The sequence below is a fragment of the Pinus tabuliformis genome, chromosome 6 (assembly GCF_031772625.1).
Source record: "Pinus tabuliformis cultivar Carrire ecotype Pingquan chromosome 6, CPIR1, whole genome shotgun sequence".
Taxonomy (NCBI): Eukaryota; Viridiplantae; Streptophyta; class Pinopsida; order Pinales; family Pinaceae; genus Pinus; species Pinus tabuliformis.
This window is the reverse complement of record NC_142292.1, coordinates 94322783-94339232: the sequence shown is the minus strand read 5'-3', so window position 1 is coordinate 94339232 and position 16450 is coordinate 94322783.

Genomic DNA, 16450 nt, shown 5'->3' with positions numbered 1-16450 from the left:
ATATCGCCTAGAGCTATCGAAACACCTTTCTTTGATAGTAAGTCCACAACCTAGTTTTGTTCCCTGTAAATGTGGATGTGGGCGAAAGAAATTTTTTGGAAGGTCTTTTATAAGGATCAAATACCCCACATCCAATTTGTGAGAGAAAGTTGTTCAAAATGTGAAATCACCAGGCTTGTCAATGATTCCTTTAGAGTCTCCAAACAAATATAGATCTTCAATACCCAACCATTTGGCACAAATAAGGACTCCCCATAAAGAAATAAGTTCAGCATGACTATTGGTATTGATGCCACCTGCCCACCAAAAATGATAGAATATACCAGGCCATAAAATAATAAAATCACCACATCCACAAATCCTTTGTGTAGAGGCTCGATCGAAGAAACTGATAGGGAAGCTATTCCACACATTCTTATATTGGACTGATCTCTTTACCTATAACTTCTTTCTAGGGCCAATCTCTTCAAAATATGAAACAATATTCATTATAGTTTATCTCACATCTGCGACTTTCTATTCAAAGATCTTGGAACTTCGACATCTCCCTATTCCCTAGAAAATATAAAAATTTAAAGCACATAATTTCTTATATGTTTCAAACCAATGGGAGAGACAATCCTCAATCAAGCTCTTAACCCAAAAAACATCAATATTGAGTAATTGTATAACTCCACCCCACATTGAGGTCACAAAAGGGCACGTGAGCAATAGATGACCCACGTCGTCGGAGTCATTCATGCAAAGTATGCATCTACTTGGTCCCATGAAACCTATGTGCAGGAGATTGTCCCAAGTGAGAATTTTGTTATGAATGACCAACCAACAAAAACATTTAAGTTTTTGTGGAATATCCGATTTAACGACTTAAATAAATTGTGTTTGAATAAGGGAAAAAGGAACATCATAGTGAACAATCACACCATTTGATTTTATGGTTCATCCTCCTTATCATCTTGCGACTATCTTGGGATCTAGTAAGGTGTTTTTCACGAAAATTGGTATATTGAGTTGAATTCATTATCTGTGTCCCACTAGGTTGATTACAATAAGAACCAAACTAGATAGAGAAATATAGAGCAAAGATAAAGTCCACTTCAATAGAAAAAAGAAACATGCAAATAAAATGATATGATGGTAGAAATGTGTCATATTTAACTATCACTAACATAATGAAGACAACAAAATAACTAAGTATTAGGATAATTAATCAATTCTTTAGTGATCAACTACATTGAAAAGGAAACATAGAATTTATTTTCTTCTAGGGAGTTTAAACTCTTAGCTAGATGTCCACCTAACCTAGCCCACTCTAATATAAAGTAATATTAGCTACTTGTACCTAGGTAATAGACAAGCAATGATCAAATTAAGGATAGAATTAACTAACATACATGTGTAGATGATGATCTTCCTTGGTAGGAAGACTTGTTGTTAGCATGATTGAATCCATTACATGGGGTATTAGTCTATACTAATTGAATTTTGTTCCCTACAATAAAGAATAATCTATATCCAATATAAACTAAATGAAAGCTAGCAAATTGCATAAAAAAACAACTGATTTTTTTTCAATCTTAGATGTATGTATGGTTAGTATGTCCTTAATTGATAAGGTTAGTTCCTCTTTCACATAGTTATGTTGAATATTTATTTGAGATGGGGATGAAGGTTGATTAAAGTGTGAAGGTATCAAGTCAAGGCAGCATAAGAGGCACCTAGGCCAATGACAACACAAGGTGCAACAAATTAATCCAATTAAAAAAATGATCCAACAAAATGAGATCCAAAGTAGGAAAGAGGATACAAAAATTATATATACCTTTAATAGATGAAGGGTAGATGGAGATATAATATCTTATCAATACCAAGAAAATGGAAGGAGATCGCAAGTGAGCTACTAGTGTACTAGAAGTTTGATATGAAGAAGAGAGACCATACACACAAAACAATAGTGTGATGTAAATAGATTCAAGAATGCTTAGATGGTATAGCTAGTTGTTCCACTCACTATAGAAGTGACACTATGTTTACAACGATTAAACCATGGGTGTTGATATTTTGGATTATAGGAGTTTGGGTCTAGTTATAGGGAAGTGGAAGAAACGTACCTTTATTTTTCTAGTATGCGTAATCTATTAGCCACAAGCATTATAGAAGGGAAAATACAACTATGAGGGTGCTCCTAAACCCTAATAAAAAGGGAAACTTCACCACGTAAATTCCTAAATAGGTGTAACCTAATGGTTTAAGGACATTCATGGGCTTGAGTGAATATCTATAGAACTAATTAGGATATCGTTTTGTGAATGAGGAGCATCATTTGGTGAGTAAGGTCCAAACTTGTTCTATTCACCTAAAAAGGGACCAAAAAGGGAAACCAAATAGCCAATAACCAACAATGAAGACTAATTTCTAAAATTACACTTCTCACTATTAGCCAATAGTTGGTGTCTCTTAGTGTTTGTACTGCCTATGTAGCATCCATTTGTAGGAATCATATTGTATTTTAATGTCCTTTAGATAGTTTCTCAACCTTAAACATGGATATGCATAATCTCTTATCTAAGTCCAAAAGCTTTGATTTACTCCTTGGTAGTTAATATCACAAATCATACATGAAATTAGACCCATAATGTTGGAAAATAGGGGTATCGTAGAGTTAGGCTATTAAGAATCAAAGAAATGTTGATGGCGTTAACAAAGAATGTTATATCATTAAAGCACAAGTAACACCCTAAGATGTCACAAAATTGACTTGAATGAAAAATCAATCCAAGAGATCAATTATATAATACTTGAGTATTTAACCAATTTCCAGAAATGTATTTTGAAATGGTCAACTCAATTCAACCAAGTTAGCCCAAAATAATTAAACACATTTATATTTTGACCTTCTTTTTCACTTAGCTAGTTGTTGTTTCCTTGGTCAATAACACCTCAATCATTCCAATCTAGCCAGTGAAAATTACCTTTATCAACTAGTTAACCATATGGTCAATTATGTACTTCCTAAAGCTTTCCAACTGACTTTAAGGTTGGATTTAATATGAGTTTATGTTGCACCTGTTCACCCAAAAATACCCTCCCCACTCTCAACCAATCTGAGGGGCATAATGATAATGTCTTGAAGCCCAAGCAAAAATTGAAATTCCACAAATTTAACTTTCAATCAAAGGATTCATAAAAATATTGACATTTTAATCCTTGATTCTCAAATAGATAAGTTATACCACATTATTTTACATCGAGTATCTGATATAGCATGCATCGATTCATCTACTTTGAGAAATAAGGTTAGTAGCCACTTGTATTGAACTTTGGTTGTCACAATAGACTATATAATCAAATTCAGTAAAAAGAAATTCGAGTTCACTAATCAAGTTGTTAATGCACATGTTATAGGATTGCCTTGCTTCCCTTCATGGGAGTTATGTCCTCTCCATAGCCAAATTCCTTTCATGATCCCCACCTTCAATGACAATAACACCCTTCACTTTTATGGGCATGTCCCCCTTTTGACACATGGCACCTTCTAAAGTCACTTTATCGATTTAGGATAAAACATGTGTGCTTTTGACTTAGGCTTGTTTTAGTAATATCTTAGCCACCTGGGCATAAGCCCTTTAACACTTGACCCTTATCCCTCTTTCATGCCTATGGACTATTAGTCCCCCATACTCTATTGTCTAAATTGATTTGCAGCAATGGTGTATTTTATTAGTATGCATGTGTTTTCACATTTGCAAAACTAAGCTCTCTAGCCTCAAAACATATAAACACAGCAACACTGACCTAAAACACATGGGTACATATTCCCCAAAGTAGTCCTCAACTCACCATCTAAACATGATATATACATCACACACAAGGATCATCCTAGGGGTGTTAGATTCCCCTTCCCCTTATTTATGCACTATCCTTAGTGCACTACACACACACACACACACACACACATAAACAAAATTATTCAAAAAGATGAAGGTAACCTGCCCTCATAACATATTCATTCTCCCATATGTCATCCTTCGGACTAAAATGTGTTCACTTCACCTTTACAAAGATAATGGCTCAATTTCAGAGTACCTTGACATTCCTATCCAAAAGTTCCACCAACTAGAACTAAAAGTATCCCTCCAACCCCACTTAACTCATATTCTAGTCAATTACTTGATTAGAATCAAGAAAGTACTTTTTAAGTAATGAAATATGAAACACATTATGAATATGCATGGATGTTGGCAACGCAATTTATACGCAATTGGGCCAATCTTCTCTAGCACTTTAAACGGTTCACAAAATCTAGCTTCCAACTTTGAAAAACCACTTATTTTCAATGAACTCTTTTTTTCCTTCACTTTTAGGAATACATGATCACCAAATTTGAATTCCTTGTTTATCTTCCTATCTACATAGATTTTTTATTTTTCCTAGGAAACCTTCAAATTATGATTTATTTTTATAACTTTCTCTTCCATTTTCCTCAAAAAATATGGCCTAATGATGGCCTTATCCACTGGGTTTTCCCAACTCACATGTATATTGTATTTTCTATGATGCAAGGCCTCAAATGGACCCATCTTCAAAGATGCTTGGTACCTGTTTTTATATGCAAACTCCACCAAGTGCAAATACTCTTTCCATTTTGATGGTTTTTCCATCACATACATTCTTAGCATATATTCAATCACTTGATTAACACAATTTGTCTAGCCATCTAACCCTTGATAGTGATCCAGACTTATGCAGGAACACAACAAAATACAGATATACACATAAACATAGAGATGAAGCATAAATAAAACTTCATTTCATTAATATCAAAGAACTGAAATATTCTTACATACATAAATGGAAATAAACTAGCTCGAGTGATGGTAGCTTATCTCTAAGAAGAGATGTGGCAGCTACATGCCTCTGAATTGTGTTACAATGAGGTTGAAAGGCCTATTTATTATTGATAAACAATGGAAAACCCGAAACATCCAAAAACCTAACCCTAGGAGAAGAAGCGCCAAAATTGTGGTCCCCGTTTGGGTAAATTGGTACATCAACTTCCCAGGGTCATAACTTTGGCATACGATCTCCATTTGGCTATCATAAAACCTCGTTGCAAAGATATCAAAGAGGAGGGTGAAACAAAATAGTAAACTATTTTGGGACTTTTTGGGTCTCTCCATTTTCCATAAAAGAGTATTTTAGTTCCTCAAAACAACTCCAGAAGTTTAGGACCCGAAAAACTGCCAAAAATAGTAAGTTGTGTTACAATTAAGGAAATTGAAAAGAAACAATGGTGGGGGTCCGAGTGGAATATGCAGGTGGCCACCAATATCCACTTGGATCAATCCTCTTCCCTGAGGAATCAGTGGTCCCCATTGCATTGAGTGTCTCCTTGAGATGGAAAAACTTCTGTTGAACTTGGTCCCTGGTGGGCCACTTGCCTTGGTGCAGGAGTTGGCCAGCTTTGACAACCCGATATAGTTGGATCTTTTACTGGTGATTGTTCTTGATCTACGTGTCCATGATCTGATAAGTTTTTGCATGTTCTATGCAATCTAGATTTAACTCTGTTGGTGTGAGTTGTTCCGCAATGTCTGATGTGTCCAGTAATGGTGGAAATTATGGTTGAAGGAGGTCCACATTGAACATTGGGTAAGGAATGGTGGAAAGTTGAGCTCGAAAGCATTGTCCCCTACAACCCTAGTGATGGTGTAAGGCCCATATCGAAGTGGGCGAAGCTTGTGGTGGGGCCTAGCAAGTCGCTCCTTCTACAAATGTAACCAAACTTTGTTGCCCACCTGGAACTTGTGTGGCACCCGATGATGATCATGGCGCTACTTGTACTTAGCATTGGCTATATCCAATATGTCGTGGACCTGTTGGAGGCTGTGCTAAATGTGCTCAATGAAGTTGTTAGCCTTGTCAGCTTCGGACTGGACATGAGCCGAATCTGCCTGAGTAGCTGAAAATGGTATGGCTACATCAATGGGACATAGTGGTTAGAATCCCAACCCCACCTGAAAGGGATTGTGGCTAGTTGAGCTATGGAGAGATTTTTTGTAGTTGTGTTGGACATAGGGGAGGATTTCATCCCATGTGCATGGATGCTTCGAGTTGTACATACGCAGAATGTGTACAATCATCCTGTTGACGACCTATGTTTGGCCATCAGTTTGGGGGTGGAAATTCATAGACTTAGTGAGCTTGGTATCCAACATTGACAAGAGACTTGACCAAAATGTACTTAGGAACCTGTTATCTCGATTTGAGATAATAGACTGTGGGCTCCAAAAATGTACCCATACTCGTTTAAAGAAGAGCTTAGCAGTGGATTCTCGTGTGATACTCTTCTTGCAAGCCACCAGAATGTCCATCTTAGAGAATCTGTCAACGACCACGAAAATGTAATCGTCGCCATGCTTATTATAAGGAAGGCCCGACATGTAATCCATGGATATGGATTCCCAAGGTCGACTAGGAGTAAGAAGAGGAGTATATAGGCCTTGTTTCTTCATGGTTAGTTTGGAAATGATGTAGGCAGTGCAGGATTTGATGTAATTCCCAACATTCTGTCAAAGGTTCGGCCAATAAAAATATTTTTGCAGCACTGCCACTGTTTTCTCTACCCTGAAATGTCCAACAACCCGACTGTAGTGCGCCTCCCAAATAACCTTGGCATGCTCGCTTGAAGGAACACAGAGGTATCCCAAGTGGCATAACAGTGCATCCTGGAGGTGAAAATTTAGAACTTGCTTTCCTTCTAGGAGCATATGGTATGTGTTGTTGAATTCTGGATCGCTCTTGTAAAGATGCGCCACCCTACAATCTCGTGCCGACAAGAGTCGAGCACAATGGTCAACGCCATGACCGGTGGTCGGCTAAGGCAATATACAACATTGTTGGTGTTTCCCTTCTTCTACTTAATGTTCAAATGGAACTGTTGCAAGTATGTGGACCATTTTTTATGGTAATAGTTCTGCAACTTCCCTTGTGTCTATATGAATTGCAGGGGTCGGTGGTCTGTGTGGATGACTGTTTCCTTCCACATAATGTAATGCTTCCATTTTCAGCATGATTGCACAATGGAATACATCTCTTCGTCATAGGTGGGATACTTTCGGACTGTGTCTGAAATTGTCTCACTGTGATATGCCACTGGATCCTCTTACTGAGTAAGAACTGCACCAAAAGCATAGTCACTGAGTCAGAAGCATTTGTCTCGATCTCAAATGGTTGATGCAGGTCTGGTAATATGAGCACTAGTGCAAAGCAGAGGCGATGCTTCAAATCGACAAATGCCTTCTATTGGGATTTAGACCAAAAGAACTTTTATCTCCCTCCTCCCTTGGTGACTTGATTCAAAGGCCAAGTTATATCAGAGAACCCAAACACGAACCCGCGGTAGAAGTTGGCAAGACCCAGAAAGCTACGGAGCTTTGTTAGAGTAGTTGGGGCTGGCCAATCATGAATGAATTTTATTTTGGTTGGGTCCACATGCACACCCCTCTCATCAATGTTGTACCCTAGATATTGAACCTGGGTCACACCAAAAGTGCATTTCTCCAAATTGGCACACAACTTGTGTTTCCGCAGAGTTTGGAGGACCTATCAAATATGGTGGAGGTGTTCTTCCCAACTCTAGCTAAAGATCAAAATGTCATCCAAATACACCACCACGAATGAGTTGGTGAAGGGTCGCAAGATGTTGTCCATCAACCTCATGAAGGTTGCGGGGGAATTCATCAACATGAAATGCATGACCATCCATTCGAAAAGTCCGTCCTTGGATTTGAAGGTAATCTTCCACACATCGGAGGGTTCGATTGGTACTTGGTGATAACCAGACTTCAAGTCAATCCTGCAGAAATATTTGGCCCCCTTGAGGTGTTCTAGAAGGTCATTATTCTGTGGGATTGGATACCTATTCCAGATAGTGATCTTGTTCAACACCCAATATTCAATATCGAGTCTCCAGGTCCCTTCCTTCTTCTATACCAGCACGATCAAGCACCCACAGGGTGATGAACTTGGCTTGATGTGCCCTTTCTGCAACAACTCCTAAATATGCCTCTTGATTTCATTGTTCTCCAAAGCAGAGCATCAATAGATCGGTCCATTGGGTAGCGACGTGCCCGAGGTCAGATCAATAGAGTGCTTAACTTGACAGGGTAGAGGTACCCCTGTGGGTGAGGTGAATATGTCCCTGTAGTCCTCTACAACCTTTTCTATCTACTACTATCGTGCGGAGGAGCCCTGTCTGGAGGCCATGGACACAATCTTCTTCTTTCACTGAGGGCGAATCATAAGGAAAGAAAATTTCCCGGTTTGGGAAATGATTTTACTGCATTGCTTCACAGTGATCAAAGAAACGACGGTAGGCAGTGCAACCTCCGGTATCATGTACAACTTATTTCCCAAAGTAATAATAATAGTGCGAGGCCTATACTCATACCCAACATGCCACTTCCACAAGTATGGTTGGCCTAATAAAACATCACAAACTTCAAGAGGATAAACATCACACAATACCTCATCTATGAAGGTCTTGATGTTGTAGGGATGGTGACACTATTGGCTGACATGGAGATCTCACCCTTGGTGAAGCAGCCTAATGGTGTACGATTGTGGGTGTGGTGTCATCTGTAGGCAATCGCATCATGACCTCTACTAAAATGACATTCTTTTGGCTCCTACTATTGGCAATGAACTGCAACAGAGAATCCTTCACCCACATCTGTGAGTGGAAGAGATGCCCCTCCTCTAGATCTTCGAGCTCTTCCTTCTAGATCTTGGTGGTGGTAATGATTGCACTAGGCTTCACATCGATAATCTGTTTCCCTTTGTCATTCGCCTTGTCAGTCTCTGACTCAGAGTCGGAACATGCATCTGATTCATAAGCCTTCAGCTCAGCCACCAGTGACTGCTTGGATCTACACTCACTTGTGCTATGAATGGGGCTCTTATGGAACTCACACCATTTCCCTGTGTCCGTCTTTGTCTTCATGGTGTTGTTCTTTTCTTGCGGCTTCGACATGTTGTTGTGGTTCGCTCTGCCTTAGCTTTTTCCTTTGTTCTACGGTTTAGGGTCACCTTTCCCTTACTTCATATTCATAGATCCAAAGTCTCGCTTCTTCTATTTAAAGTTTTGCTCGATCTTGAGAGTGTATCGATAGGTGGTGCCAAGCAAGGAGATGTCCAGGAACTCCATCTCGTCCTGGATGTACTTGTGTAGATAGTCACAGTAGTACCAAATGACACTCATAATCCTTGATATCCATCTTTGTGTGAAGGGTATGGAAAACATTTGTGAACTTCGACACATCTTGGTCCCTTCCCTGTCGCAGCGTGGTCAATTTATATATTTATCTTCATAGCTCCCGACAGGGTAATATTGTTCCTTGATGACGTCTCGGAAATAATTCCAAGTGGGTGCAGCTGAAAACAATGAGAATTCCCTCTCGTCCTTTTGTTCACAGTAGGTTTCCCATTATTCCTTGACATGTGAGGCGACTTTGAGGAGTGAAAAAATAATCTTTTAACGATTCGAAAAATCTTAAATTGAAAAATATCCTTCCAATATATTTAACCATCTATCTATGACGTCTGCATCTATCTGTCCTTCAAATATGAGAATGTCAAAGTTAAATTGTACCTTAAAAGGAGTGGTAACTCCAGAGTGGCTGCTAGATGAAGATGCGTTGCCTGTGGGTAGCCCCTGAAGATATGGGAAAAGTTATCCATCATCGCGTTTCTTTGTTTCTCGAGGGATTCCTCGAGCAATATTTTGAAAGGATCTCCTGGCCCCTCGTCTTTCTTTTCTTTCACCATGGGAGGCCTTCAGGATTTGTGAGGCTAGTCTTGCAAAGGTTCAACTAGTTCGAGCCCTAAATCCTTATAGCCTGACCTTGTTGGGGGCATGCAAAGAAAAACAGAGAATGAGCATATTGCTCTGATACCACTTCTCTGAACTTAAACAGGAACACAACAAATTATAGATATAACCATAAATACACAGATGTAACAAAAATAACACTTCATTTCATTAATATTAAAGAACTGAAATGTGCTTACATACAGAAATGGAAATAAAATACCTCGGGTGATGGTAGCTTATCTTTGCAAAGAGATGTGGTGGCTACATGGCTCTGAATTGTGTTACAATGAGGCTCAAAGGTCTATTTATTATTGAGAAGCAATGGAAAACCCTAAACATCCAAAAACCTAATCCTAGGAGATGAAGCGCCAAAATTGTGGGCCCTATTTGGGTAAATTGGTACATAAACTTCCCAGGTGTAACTTTGGCATACAATCTCCTTTTGGCTATCATAATACCTCGTTTCGAATATCTCAAGGAAGAGGCTAAAACCACACAATAAATTGGTTTGGGACTTTTCCAATCTCTTCATTTCCCTAAAAATGTCTTTTAGTCACTCAAAATGGCTCCGGAAGTTTAGGACCCAAAAAAATGACAAAAATAGTAAGTTTTGCTACAATTAAGGAAACTGAAAAGAAACAATGGTGGAGGTACAAGTGGAATGTGTTAGAAAATTATATATTATAGAGAAATGGAACACATAAAATATATTGCAGAAATATAAACACAGAAAACACATAAATCAAGAGAGACATAGATATACATGGTTCACCCAATTTCGGCTACATCCACGGAGAAACAACCAGTCCTTCCTTTTATATTATCCATCAAAATGAAGAAATACAACCTACAACAGCGCCGCTGTAATTCCCTCTTCGCCCTGACACAATCTTCTCTCTCTTTCTCACTCATAATAGAGATCTACATAGACGCAATACAATTCCCTCATATATAGCGAGGGGTTGCCTTCTAGGGAAAAAAACCCTAAATTAAACATAACTTATATTGTCAGATCTCCGCCTAATGAACAGCCCATATTGACTACGAAATTACAACATTTTACAAGGCAATTTTACATCTATTTTTAGCTTCAGGGGTGTTGCCCCCGATCCCCCGATGGGGGGGCTCCAAATAATCGTTGACACCCCACTAGACCCCCCTGATGGTGCACATTTACAGGCGGCATTGCCGCCACATTTTAAACTGGGGTCCAATGTGGCAATACCTCTGAATAAAGAAGATAATCGAGCTCCACACCCAACAATCTCCCACTTGGAGGCTGATTATAACAACTCCACCGTTGTTTCATTTGTTGGACAATGACTCCACTTTGGACCTAGTTATTTCTCATCTTCTTCATCACACTTGAAGACCAATTGAAAATGAGCAGAATCTCAGTTTCTCCCTGGTTACAACTTTTGTTAAAATATTTGTAGTATTCTGGTTAGTGTGTATCTTTTCAAGCTTCAATTGTCCATCTTCCAACACTGACCATATGAAATGGTACTTGTGCTATATATGTTTAGTCTTGGAATGAAATGCATAGTTCTTTGCAAGATGTATGACACTCTGGATATCACTGTATAACTTTCCCAACTCCTGCTTCTTACCCAATTCATCCAGAAACCTTTGTAACCAAATCATTTATTTACTAGTCTCTACAGCAACAATATACTTTGCTTATGTCGTTGAGAGTGAAACAACACTTTGTAATTTTGAAACCCAATTGGCAGTTGTTCCACCTACAGTTAACACATACCCTATGGTGCTCCTCCTATTATCTCTATCACCCGCCATATCTGCATCAACATATCCTTGCAAAGCAATGTTTGAACAACCAAAGCATAATGCTTGATGTTGGCTTGTTGGGCCTGACCCAGGTTCAGAGTTAATTAGCCAAACAAATCTCTATACTACTGGCCCTTTCGGCAACAGTCTGCAGAGTGCGGACTGCGGTGTCATTCGAAGCAATATGGGGGGGGATGCTGGAACCAGGTTTCCGCACCCTTGAGATGTATGAGGGGTTGATTTAGTCCAATTATGAATACCTTCGCGCAGGTTACTTTGCGCACTTCCCTGGCCTGTGAGGTCTTCACGCCCTGTTATATTCGTCTTCATGCAGCCCTAACCAGGGGCTGTGGGGCTTTCGCACTATTGGAGCAACGATTTGCACTCTTTCCCCAAGTCACACTGTGGATCTTACTTATCTTCTTATAATTGTTAGTTATCTTCACATAAACAGATACCTTGTATTATATTCACTTACTCAGGACATTTATAAGTTCGCGCAGTAAATAAATAGTAAACTTGCAATTCATACCCAATAATACATAAAACAAGAAAAGATACACAGAAATATGGTAACTCTTCTCTTTATTAATGATTCCAACGGTTACAAACTCGACCTACCATGCGCACTTAGTTGAAGGGGTCCACGCACTCAGCTGCGGACTACTAGGCCTCTGCGCACTCAGCTGCAGAGCCTTCTCCTACTCTACGACCCAAAGACACAACTCTACACTTCGACTTACTGCTTCATTGATTTCTTTCTATACTTAGATGATTAGATTTCTTTTACACTTAGAGCCTCGCTCTATTTATACAATCCCATGGTTCGCGACCATGGGTAGATCTCTCAAACCGACACTACATTTACAAAAGTAAGGGCAGACAACACTATGACTCTATTACAGCTTTGCGCTCTGCGCCCTCAAATTGTGGAGTATTTACAATGGATTTAGTCAAAAGTTGGGCTTTAAGCCCCAAAACTTTCCTTGGGGGGATCCCATGCCCAACAGGCCCCCAACACAAACATCGTGAATCACCCGCGAGTCACTCTGTTAGTGTGGAGATCTTCGCGCGGAGACCTCCCAACTCTGCTCGGATGGCTACAAGGTCGGCAGCGTACTGAGCGGCTACCTGCTGAATCTCCTGTACTCGTTCTGAGACCGCAATGTCGGAACTTCTCCCCTGTATCTGTTCCTGTGTCCCCTGCATTTGCGCGAGCTTGCCTTCAATTGTTGTTGTGATTACGAAGGCCTCATCGATCCAAGGTTGAACATGCGCCTTCAAAACTGCTTCTTTGTGTCGCGTTGCATCCACTGCCTCTTTAAGCGCTTTGGCCTGTTGCATTCTCACGAGCCTCTGAGTGAGGGCCACCATCTACGCAGTCCCTTTGATGTTGTCATATTGTTGTTGTAGCTCATGCGCCTCTGTTTCTAAGCGCTATATGTTTGGGTCCTCCTACAGATTTGTGAGGACCTCAAATAATTCTTCCAACATTCTAGTGCATTCCCTTACTGCATTCTTGATCTCTTCCAGCCCCGATGTAATGGCGTTGGCGCGCTATTCTCTTACCTCTGGAGGAGTTGAAGGTTGCGCCTTCAACTGCAACTCTACGATCTGAAGGTTCAACTCCAGCTGAACCTTAGCCATTTCTTCTCACGCCTCGCACACCCTTGCTGCTAATCTTTGGATGCACGCCTCTGCTGGTGCTTCTGTTGGGATGGCCAGCTCAGGGACCATCTGGCAGGCTTCTTCTAGTACCTGCACCATCTGCCTATTCTGAGACACGACCTCATCGCGCTGCAAGCTCAACTGCTCCATGTTGATCTTTTGCTCACTCAGCACCTGCAATGCGCGACTCTCCCTAGCCCGTAGTTCTGTAGTAATCCCATCCTGTAGAACATAGAGTGTCTCCTGCGGGAGCGCAGCCATGTTGATCCCTATCCCCTTTAGTGTACTAACCATAGGCCGATCGGCCTCATTTGTTGTAACCAATGCCCCTTCTGGCAACACTATTGTGTTGGTTGTACGAGCATGCAGCATTTCCTCGGCGGCGACTATCCCTACTGCAAGGTTGGTTGAGAGAGTACCAGCCTGAGGAGTGTGCATCTGCAACTCCTGAATCTGCGCTCGGAGGGCCCCCAACATAATCTGATTCTCCTCTGCAAAGTTTTGGAGGGCCTCTATGGTGACGTCACGCACCATCTCTCCTATATCGTACAAATCCCCCTTAGTAAGGGTGATCGGGTCAATAGATAGCATGGATGCTTTTACCTTCTTGCGCGGCCCCGTTCGCTTGCTCGGGCGCTGGTGCTTCAATTGTGTTGACAATGTATGTGGGTCCGTGCCGCCCTCCTCTTCCTTTGTTTCCATCTCTTTCTCTTGCTCAAGCGAAGGCGACTTCTGGCCCACGCACGCCTTCTCTGCTACCTTCTGTGCTGCTACTACTGCAGCCTTTTTCTATTTTGCTGTTGTCTGCGCAGCATCCTGCGCCTCCTGTGCTTTTGCTGCTACTGCTTCTTTCTGTCTCTTTTCTGCCAATTGCGCCACACAGACTTTTCTAGCGCAGAGATGTCTGGAGCATGCCACTCCGGCGGCCACATCTCAAGCACGTTGAAGATCACATCATCTATGGCTATATAAGGCAGTTCGTTCCACTTCTTTGCAGGGTCCTTGCATGCTCTGAGGTAGATGTGATGAAAGTTCGATTTAAATTCTGCAAAACTTTGCAGGCAGTTGTAGACAATGGGTGATAACCGCAGCTTGTGGTTAATCCCCATTCTGATGTTCATCTCCATGAACACCCAGAATATTTTGTTGTCGTAGATCCGGTTCGCGTCCCTAGTGGCCCATAGCGAAGCGTACTTCGCGGCCTCTGAGAGATCCCTTGCAATTGTCGAGAACTGGCTGTCCTCTAGCAATTCCCCAGCCACCAGCATTATGGACAGCATAAGCCATGCATAGTGGAAAGTTTTTCCTTGTTCCTATGCCTCACGGTAATTTTCCAAGAACTCCTTGCACAAGAATTCAGACTAGTTAAACTAGACCCCTTCTGCACACTGTTCAGCAAGTGCCACCACCAGCACGAGCACCTCATCTGCGTGACACTTCCACATGAGCTTACCTACCAGTATCTGAGTCGTAACTCTGACTGCTTTGTTGTTGATGCAGGAGATTGCGTAGCCTCTCTTTTTCTTCTCCAGCTTGTATTTCTTTTTCATGGCCTTCGCTATGGCCAAGTCACTTCTCTTACCCTCTGAAATGTCTGCAGGGTCCTCTCCTTTACATGAGAGCTGGGTAATTCGATGGATTAGGTGGTCCGTGGTGCGGATGGGCTCCTCCAACCACAAACACCCACCATGCACCAAGTAGAGAAGCTACCTGATGACGAATATAGTCACTGGGGCGTGATGGTAATGCGGCACCCAGAGCAAGTTCAACAACCTTGCCTTTTCGACTCCACGTAACCATTTGCGCATCTCTAATTCTATAACTCTTGCCGTGGTGTTCTTCTTCGGCTTCATGAGCTGCGCAGTCTCCAAGGGAGGGAATTTCTCATGGTCGATGAGATCCCAATCTTCGAACTTAAAATTCAGCACTCGTCCCAGGTGCGTGCCTTCAAAAATGATATCATCTGGGAGGATTGGAGTCTGCAGAGAGCTCTTGCTCTCATTGAGGTCCTTGGGCACCTTTTCCTTCCCTTTCCGCGGGGGGACATACGTGGGCAGCTTTGTTGGAGGGTGCGCAGTCATAGTTTCTTCCTCCATGCCCTCGTCCTTGTCTTCTTCAATTATGAGATCCTTCAGGTCTTCTTCCTCCTCATCAGTTTCCAGGTTAAACGCTTTCCTTTTTTCCTCCATTGTTAAGTTGGTTCGTAGTAGGTTTCGAGGGGACACATGCACCGAAATTGTTGGTTGTTTATCTTTCTTTGGTCTCGGCGTGCATAGTGATTTAGGGATTTTTGCCACAATCTCGGTGCTCTCAGGGGAATCTTCTATGGTCATAGCCCGTGCGGCTTCCTCGGCGGTCATCTCTGCGATTTCCCTGGCTTCTTCAGACGCGGTCTTCTTGTCCGTCCAGAAATCTCTCAACTGTTCACTTAGGCGCTCAACCAATGCTCTCCACAGGACAAACAGATCTCAGTTTGGAATACTCGGGGCGCTCGACAGCTCAATTCGCAAATGACCAAGTGTTGTTTGTTGGGAAACCCTTTGTATTTTATAACGCCTTTTGAATTTGAATTCGACCGTTCCCCCAAATCCGGTCCATTAATGCTCCCTTGGCGGCATATTTTCCTAAATCTTGCCCATAAAGCTCGTCTTAGATGCCTGTCACCCACTCCATTTGGTCTCAACTCATGCATCACATCGTGAATAGTGACTATAACGGTCACTTTCCAACCAACCTGCGCGACAGCGCAACCCCCCTTGCGCAGTTGCTGACCTTGTGACACTTTGCTTCTGCGCACACCCTCTACATTGCGTAGCTCTTGGGCATAGTAGTTTATAGTCTCGTGCCTCCTTTCAACTGTCGGGAGTGCTAAGACTATACTTCCCACAGCTAGTCAGGTGGTCGCGCCACCGGTGTAGGGTTCCAACCGGTCATCCGTCACTTTTCTTGGAGAAAATCCACCTTTTATTTTTGTTGTCTACGTCACGTACTTTACCATCGGCATCACGCCACCATGGATGATCCCTTTAGTAATTTGCGGTCCAATCCAAGGCATCAGGCTGATCAATTCTCGACGGTAGTCCCCAAATTTGTCAACGTAATCCCACACCCTGTTTTATC